The 9,738-nt window shown below is 33.2% G+C and overlaps 1 long non-coding RNA gene across 1 annotated transcript; it reads right to left on the reverse strand.

Moving 5' to 3' along the window:
• Positions 1–1,551: 1,551 nt before the first annotated feature.
• Positions 1,552–5,187, reverse strand: LOC134701745 (uncharacterized). The gene is made up of 3 exons (XR_010104194.1): positions 5,138–5,187; positions 2,933–3,130; positions 1,552–1,927 (listed from the first exon to the last, which is right to left on the reverse strand). It is a non-coding gene; the product is annotated as an uncharacterized LOC134701745 (long non-coding RNA).
• Positions 5,188–9,738: the final 4,551 nt, after the last annotated feature.

Raw genomic sequence — 9,738 nt, forward strand, 5'->3', positions numbered from 1 at the left:
CTCCTGCCCCCCCCCCCCCCCCCAGAATATCAAATGGTCGTCCCCTTATACTATGAAAGGTACGGTCATCCTTTATAAATTACGGTCATCCTTTCGAAATTACGGTCATCATTTTACCAATCACGGTCATCCTTATTATATGTTACGGTCATCTTGAAAATATTTTAAAGATGATTTACGGTCATCTTAGCGAGTTTTTCAAATCCAATTTCCCGTTTTATACAAGTTCCTCGGTAGAGATTTGTGACTTCTGTGTGAATCTTTTATAAATTTACATCGTACCAATGTATGATTTGTAAAGAAAATGATGTAGAAACACCTTAACAGGCGATAAAAATACTGACCTAATTTTTCGTCCGACATCTTGGGATGACCGTGAATGCAGTTACGGTCATCAGCTTTACCCCAGTGAACGTTGTTGTCTACGAAACTCCAGAAGATTCGACTATTTATAGAGAAAAGTTACCTGTGTACCAATATCATAAATATGCATGATTAATTACCAGGCAAAATCTAATTGCTAAAATAGAGAGGACAAATCCGGTACTCTACGGGATTGAAGGACATTTACTAGGTTTGGATTGTCCTAACCAATCAATAAACTTTGATTATTCACGTCTCGTAATATCTTCCAATCAGGTAGCAAGAAAAATTCACGCACTCACTGTCCATCGTTCAATTCTTAATATCGACTCCTAGATATCGACTCCTAGGAGTCGATAATTAAAGATACTGTATGTTGACCTCTTTATTCAGACGATTAAGAGCTTGATATTTTGTATAGACGCTTGTTTTTTGTTTAAGACTGTATGTTGACCTTTTTATTAAGACTCGGAACGATTTCGAGTTGGACAATTTGTATAGACGTGTGTCTATTGTTTAAGACTGTATGTTGACATTTTTATTCAGACTCGGAACGATTTAGAGCTTGATATTTTGAATAGACGTTTGTCTATTAACACTGGACACTTTTAATTTGCAAAACACTCATTTGCAAATCCGCCGCCGCCTCAAACAAGAGCTACAATATCATGTATATAACCAAAATGTGCAGAATTACATGGGATTCAATAATTTCATTGGTTTTCTACATTTACTTTCATATTTATTTTGCAATTTGAATTATAAAAACATGGGATTTTCAATATCCCATGGGACAGGGCAAAATCCCATGGGATTTACCATTATCCCATGGGATTTTGGTTAAATCCCATGGGATTTTTTTTTGTCCCATGGGATTATTGTAGTCCCATGGGATATTTGTTGTCCCATGGGACAAAAAAAATCCCATGGGATTTTTATTATCCCATGGGATTTTTAATATCCCATGGGACAAATTAAAATCCTATGGGATTCTAATTGTAAATATATAGATATAAATAAACAGTAATGTGTATGTTACAATGTATTCTATTTGGTAGTAAATTATTATAAAATGAATCTTTTTAATTGAATATCTTTTTTTCTTGGGAAATGTTAATTTAGCATATTGTTCTTTAACTGTTCAAAACTAAACTTTTAAACAACAAAGCAGATAATGTAAGTATCAATATATGTTTATTCATGAATTATAGAATACTTTCTTGAAACACAATTTATTTGCCATTTGAAATCAATAAAAACTCTATTGTTAGGCTTAACATACTAGTAGCTATTTAAGTAAATCTATTTTTTTTCACAATATCTCTCAACACAAAACATTAATAGTTTCTTATCATCCAGCATTGTTTGATGGTATAGTCCACTTTTTGGACATTCGGCACAGAACTTTGACATTATTGTTTCAATATTTTTTTGAATTTAAAAGAACTTCAAATCATTGACTGAGTGATGAAAATAATAACTGATCCAACTTTTGTCTTTGAATTTATTCTGGTCTTGTTTCTATGTTTTCTCCATTTATTCTAGGTGGTGAATTTCAATCCTTCTGAAAAAGAACCAATAAAATCTAAAGTAATGGATTATACAAAATTTTAAACCTACATGTAGCAATTATATGATTTTCAATAAAAATAGCTATGTGGTATGGATTTTACTGATTGTTAAAGGTTGTCCAGTGTCATCAGTTGCTAACGGCTTACATCCTTTGGTCTCTGATGGAGGATTGTCAAATTAGCAATATACCACATCTTCCTATTCTAATACCATATAACAATCAATTTGTGTTTTATTTCAATGAAAAATTACCTTGAACTCTTTGAACATATTGGAAATTATAACATTGATACAAAAAAAATATGTATGTTTTATCCTTATTTTTTGTGTTGTTGGCTTGCTGTCTCATTTTAATATACATTTAAACATACATCAATAATCTTCTTCTTTATTAAAAGTAAAAATGGGATATTTTTGATTTTGATATCCCAAAACATTATAGTTCTATCAAATAACTTATTACCAAGTTCAAAAACACCAATGTGTTTGATATTAATTTTAAGACATGTATAAATGTTCCAGACCATATCAGTATTCGGATCTTACTTTTACGGTCCAGAACTTACAGTCTCACCATATGTGTACAGTCAGACCATTTAAGTATACTTGTACTGTCTGGTACCAGCTCGACCAAACCTGTGTTTTTATTTTAACTGCAATTAAACTTTTTGTATTATTCTATTAAATATTTCAGTTATGTTGATCTGTACTGACATTTGTTTGTAATAAACTTGACCCACTTCTTAAAATTGGGCAGACTGTATGCGTACAGTCCAAATACTTGTATGTTCTGGAACATAAACATGATTAACAAGCATTTGGCAGGATGTCATGCTAAAATCCCATTAATATTAGTACTAAATTTTGAGTATATACATGTAAATCCACAAGTTACTTACTGAAATTCATGGTGAACACTCACCAAAAACTTACAATTCAGAGGAAAGACTGGAAAGATGAATGCACTAACACTATCAAAACAGAGCATAAAACTTACCGAAAAACAAGATGTTTTACATTTATCCAGGAGCAGGATAATTGAAAAGTTGTTTTTTCTTTCTCTGCTGTCCATCATATAACCTTTGAATTCATTCATGCAAAATATGAAAATCTGCAAAGGTAAGACCTAGAACCTCAACTTATCCACATTTTGAATTTTGAACTGCATACTTGTCCTTTTCATCTTGCTGACAACCTAAACATAAAAAATGATAAAAACATAATTCTAGATTGACTAAATGTGTTTTTATTTTTGTTGGTACATGTACAAATAATTTTCCCAACTTTAAAACGAACACATCATCACCAAAGAGGAGGTCATACTAACCTCCGAAATATTTAAACAAACCGAAATTATTACTTGATTAAGATCTTGTAAATTAATGGCATAGATACTTTTATTTTTGAAAACTTGATGTCTATTGCATACTTATATTCCTTTGTACGAGAGTATGCATATTAAGATAGACTCCATGGACTTTAATGTACGCATGATTAATTTTTCAGTCACTGACCATGCTGACAGTTTTTCAGCTCTATGTCTACATTTTGAGAGAATCTTGCAAAACTGTATATTCTGATATTCAGAACTTATTGTGAGGTTTTTATTAACACAACTGAAAGCTGTATTTCGTTTTCATTTCTGATACATATTTATGAGCTGAAGACCAGTGCCGAATTTTTCTCACTGCATTGAAGACCCATAGGTGACCTTAGGCCGTTGTCTGCTCTTTGATTGGGTTGTTGTCTCTTTGTCAAATTCCCAGTTTCCACTTCCCATTTTATATCATGTATGCTGATTTTTCTTAAATTACAATATTCAATCATGCAATTTTGTCCATTAATGAAAATACGATAAGCAAAATTAAATGCACAAAAACTTTAACATTTTTATATATGTAATGTAAAAGACTTTTTTTTAAATTCAAAACAGTTGCCTACACTGTTAATTTCCTTGTTTGATTTCATATTTTTAAAGCCTTTATAGCTAGCTAGATGATATCCCGTGGAGGATCCAGCCATTTAAAAAGAGGGGGGGGGGGTTCCCAACCCAAGACAAAGGGGATGGTCCTATATTCATTTGATTTGTTTAATAGTCTCATACAAGATACAAGAATATATATCAGTGGCGGATCCAGAGGGGGGGTTCCGGACCCCCCCCCTTTATTTTTGCCGATCAATGCATTTGTATCGGGACATATGTTTTGCACACCCCCCCCCCTTTGCCCTGGGTTAGCACCCCCCCTTTCGAAAATTCCTGCATCCGCCCCTGTATATGGTTTGAGGGTGGGGATCAGGGATCCTGAAATTTTTTCACCTAACCACTGGATGACGGGATCTCAACCATTTAAAAGTTTCTCAAAAACATGTGGGGGTGGGGGTGAACCCCATGGACTCTCCCTATATTTCCTTTGATTTGTTTTATTGTTCTATACAAGAATATATAAATATGGTTTAGGGGTGGGGATGTTGACTGTTTACAAGTTTTCAAACTAGAGGGGGTTGGACTTCACTTTTCTTTTCTTTTATTATTAATTTTATTGTCCCCGACAAGAATATATATGATTTAGGGGTGGGGATCTGGATCGTTCACAAGATAATAGCACATTCTCAAATTGAACAGGGTGGGGTAACCCCCTAAGACCTCCTTTTAATTTCATTTGATTTGTTTTATCGTCCCATTCAAGAATATATATGGTTTAGGGATGGGGATCTGGACCGTTTACAAGATAATAGCATATTCTCAAATTGAAAGGGGTGGGGATTACCTCCTATGGACTCACCCTCCCTTCTTTTCATAAGTGGGGCCCACTGACTGCCTAAGAGGGACCTGCTCCTGCCATGACTCAGTGATTCCATATATAATCAACTAATTCTTTTCCCAGACAGGGGGCCCTGAACTCCTGATCCCCCCTTTATTTTCCTCATTTCAATCACCCTGATATAAATTTAGTTTTATCACTTACAATAGGAATGGTTTGAATTCCCCAATTATTCTTATATACCATTAATATCAACATAGTTCATTGTTGATAAATGAAAGGCAAAAGTTTTCTATGGGTAGAAATGGATAGTAGGAAGCTTTCAGATTCACACCATGTGGCTGTGTTCAAAGTGCTGGGTTTTAATGACCCTCGTTGTTTGCGGACTAACTATTTAGGCCAGTAGTGGATTATAGTGTGCGTGCATTAATCTTCTATACCTTCTTAATCAATATATTCAAATACTGACGGCAAGTGTTGTAATGATGTAGATTGAAATAAACAATTAATTTCCCCATAGGCGACAATGGTAGCCTTTTTCGAGATACAGACTTTAGAAAGTTGATTTTCTTAACGAAACCTTGCTAGAATCAAAGAAAAGTTATTAGGACAGTATTTTTTGGTCTAAAAAATATAGGGTCGCGTTGCTTTTCTTAGCGTATTTTGTACTTATCTCCCATGTCTATCAATTTTGCCCTTAAAAATACGGGTCTTGTCCTAGCGTTGAAAAGTCATCTCAGTGCCTTTAGGGCTACGGAATAATTTTTATTTTGCCTTTTGTATAAAGCAGAGTGCACGAAGTCTCTAAAAATAAAAAATAACGGGAGCACATATCGACCAATCAGGATTCGCCATACTCTTAATTCTGAATACCATGTTATGCTCATAAAATGGCTGCGCCCATAAAATCTAATGGTGTATTGTAACCTATACGGTATTTAATACTTTCTTGTATCGTGCAATTCATAGTGCGTTAGATGCACAAATATATATGCCGCAAATAAATCATCTTCAAACCGTTCTGGCTTTACTCTCTGAATTTTCAGAATTTTTTATCGGAGGTGACCCCAGTCGAAAAATGTGAAGAAAAAAATTCAGTTTTTTTGAGTAAATGCGGTTCTGTTAAAAAGGGACTGAAGATAATGCCCACTTTCTCCAATGATTCTTTATATATCATCAAGTACTGAATATATTGATAACAAAACCAATCCAATATATAACTACTGCGGTGAATTTTGAACAACAGTTTTAAATGAAACCGTTTTCGTAAAAAAGTACATTTTTGAAACAGACTATAGCATTTCAAAATATTGAATATGTGTTAATTTTTGTGTTTTGACATCGATAACTGTTTGTTAACCACAAAATGGCATGCTTATTTTATTCTTTTAGTTTGATATTCGTGTGAACATTTCAATGTTCGAAGGAGATCATTTCCGTACATTTTCGCTGAATTTGGTAATTTAGATAACAGCACTTGGGTCGAGATTGTTATGTTTAAAAATCGATTTATATTCACAAACTCTAGACGTGTACTTGCTCTATTCAAACAAATCAGCAGAACTTCAGAAAATGACATATTCGTTCCACAGTAAGTCAAAAGTCGAGCCCACCCTTGTTTCTAATGTAAAATGCAATACCAATATGAAACAGGCTATAGCTTAAAAACTGGATAATCAATATTTCATTTGTCACCAAAAAATACCGTTTCACATCAAATGTCAAGTAAAATTACTGTTTTTGACACTTTTTGAGCACTATTATAAAGCAATGTCGATGCTGTATAGATTGAAATAAACAATTAATTTCCCCATAGGCGACAATGGTAGCCTTTTTCGAGATACAGACTTTAGAAAGTTGATTTTCTTAACGAAACCTTGCTAGAATCAAAGAAAAGTTATTAGGACAGTATTTTTTGGTCTAAAAAATATAGGGTCGCGTTGCTTTTCTTAGCGTATTTTGTACTTATCTCCCATGTCTATCAATTTTGCCCTTAAAAATACGGGTCTTGTCCTAGCGTTGAAAAGTCATCTCAGTGCCTTTAGGGCTACGGAATAATTTTTATTTTGCCTTTTGTATAAAGCAGAGTGCACGAAGTCTCTAAAAATAAAAAATAACGGGAGCACATATCGACCAATCAGGATTCGCCATACTCTTAATTCTGAATACCATGTTATGCTCATAAAATGGCTGCGCCCATAAAATCTAATGGTGTATTGTAACCTATACGGTATTTAATACTTTCTTGTATCGTGCAATTCATAGTGCGTTAGATGCACAAATATATATGCCGCAAATAAATCATCTTCAAACCGTTCTGGCTTTACTCTCTGAATTTTCAGAATTTTTTATCGGAGGTGACCCCAGTCGAAAAATGTGAAGAAAAAAATTCAGTTTTTTTGAGTAAATGCGGTTCTGTTAAAAAGGGACTGAAGATAATGCCCACTTTCTCCAATGATTCTTTATATATCATCAAGTACTGAATATATTGATAACAAAACCAATCCAATATATAACTACTGCGGTGAATTTTGAACAACAGTTTTAAATGAAACCGTTTTCGTAAAAAAGTACATTTTTGAAACAGACTATAGCATTTCAAAATATTGAATATGTGTTAATTTTTGTGTTTTGACATCGATAACTGTTTGTTAACCACAAAATGGCATGCTTATTTTATTCTTTTAGTTTGATATTCGTGTGAACATTTCAATGTTCGAAGGAGATCATTTCCGTACATTTTCGCTGAATTTGGTAATTTAGATAACAGCACTTGGGTCGAGATTGTTATGTTTAAAAATCGATTTATATTCACAAACTCTAGACGTGTACTTGCTCTATTCAAACAAATCAGCAGAACTTCAGAAAATGACATATTCGTTCCACAGTAAGTCAAAAGTCGAGCCCACCCTTGTTTCTAATGTAAAATGCAATACCAATATGAAACAGGCTATAGCTTAAAAACTGGATAATCAATATTTCATTTGTCACCAAAAAATACCGTTTCACATCAAATGTCAAGTAAAATTACTGTTTTTGACACTTTTTGAGCACTATTATAAAGCAATGTCGATGCTGTATAGATTGAAATAAACAATTAATTTCCCCATAGGCGACAATGGTAGCCTTTTTCGAGATACAGACTTTAGAAAGTTGATTTTCTTAACGAAACCTTGCTAGAATCAAAGAAAAGTTATTAGGACAGTATTTTTTGATCTAAAAAATATAGGGTCGCGTTGCTTTTCTTAGCGTATTTTGTACTTATCTCCCATGTCTATCAATTTTGCCCTTAAAAATACGGGTCTTGTCCTAGCGTTGAAAAGTCATCTCAGTGCCTTTAGGGCTACGGAATAATTTTTATTTTGCCTTTTGTATAAAGCAGAGTGCACGAAGTCTCTAAAAATAAAAAATAACGGGAGCACATATCGACCAATCAGGATTCGCCATACTCTTAATTCTGAATACCATGTTATGCTCATAAAATGGCTGCGCCCATAAAATCTAATGGTGTATTGTAACCTATACGGTATTTAATACTTTCTTGTATCGTGCAATTCATAGTGCGTTAGATGCACAAATATATATGCCGCAAATAAATCATCTTCAAACCGTTCTGGCTTTACTCTCTGAATTTTCAGAATTTTTTATCGGAGGTGACCCCAGTCGAAAAATGTGAAGAAAAAAATTCAGTTTTTTTGAGTAAATGCGGTTCTGTTAAAAAGGGACTGAAGATAATGCCCACTTTCTCCAATGATTCTTTATATATCATCAAGTACTGAATATATTGATAACAAAACCAATCCAATATATAACTACTGCGGTGAATTTTGAACAACAGTTTTAAATGAAACCGTTTTCGTAAAAAAGTACATTTTTGAAACAGACTATAGCATTTCAAAATATTGAATATGTGTTAATTTTTGTGTTTTGACATCGATAACTGTTTGTTAACCACAAAATGGCATGCTTATTTTATTCTTTTAGTTTGATATTCGTGTGAACATTTCAATGTTCGAAGGAGATCATTTCCGTACATTTTCGCTGAATTTGGTAATTTAGATAACAGCACTTGGGTCGAGATTGTTATGTTTAAAAATCGATTTATATTCACAAACTCTAGACGTGTACTTGCTCTATTCAAACAAATCAGCAGAACTTCAGAAAATGACATATTCGTTCCACAGTAAGTCAAAAGTCGAGCCCACCCTTGTTTCTAATGTAAAATGCAATACCAATATGAAACAGGCTATAGCTTAAAAACTGGATAATCAATATTTCATTTGTCACCAAAAAATACCGTTTCACATCAAATGTCAAGTAAAATTACTGTTTTTGACACTTTTTGAGCACTATTATAAAGCAATGTCGATGCTGTATACGGTATTTAATACTTTCTTGTATCGTGCAATTCATAGTGCGTTAGATGCACAAATATATATGCCGCAAATAAATCATCTTCAAACCGTTCTGGCTTTACTCTCTGAATTTTCAGAATTTTTTATCGGAGGTGACCCCAGTCGAAAAATGTGAAGAAAAAAATTCAGTTTTTTTGAGTAAATGCGGTTCTGTTAAAAAGGGACTGAAGATAATGCCCACTTTCTCCAATGATTCTTTATATATCATCAAGTACTGAATATATTGATAACAAAACCAATCCAATATATAACTACTGCGGTGAATTTTGAACAACAGTTTTAAATGAAACCGTTTTCGTAAAAAAGTACATTTTTGAAACAGACTATAGCATTTCAAAATATTGAATATGTGTTAATTTTTGTGTTTTGACATCGATAACTGTTTGTTAACCACAAAATGGCATGCTTATTTTATTCTTTTAGTTTGATATTCGTGTGAACATTTCAATGTTCGAAGGAGATCATTTCCGTACATTTTCGCTGAATTTGGTAATTTAGATAACAGCACTTGGGTCGAGATTGTTATGTTTAAAAATCGATTTATATTCACAAACTCTAGACGTGTACTTGCTCTATTCAAACAAATCAGCAGAACTTCAGAAAATGACATATTCGTTCCACAGTAA

This window comes from Mytilus trossulus, unplaced genomic scaffold, assembly GCF_036588685.1.
Source record: "Mytilus trossulus isolate FHL-02 unplaced genomic scaffold, PNRI_Mtr1.1.1.hap1 h1tg000262l__unscaffolded, whole genome shotgun sequence".
Lineage (NCBI taxonomy): Eukaryota > Metazoa > Mollusca > Bivalvia > Mytilida > Mytilidae > Mytilus > Mytilus trossulus.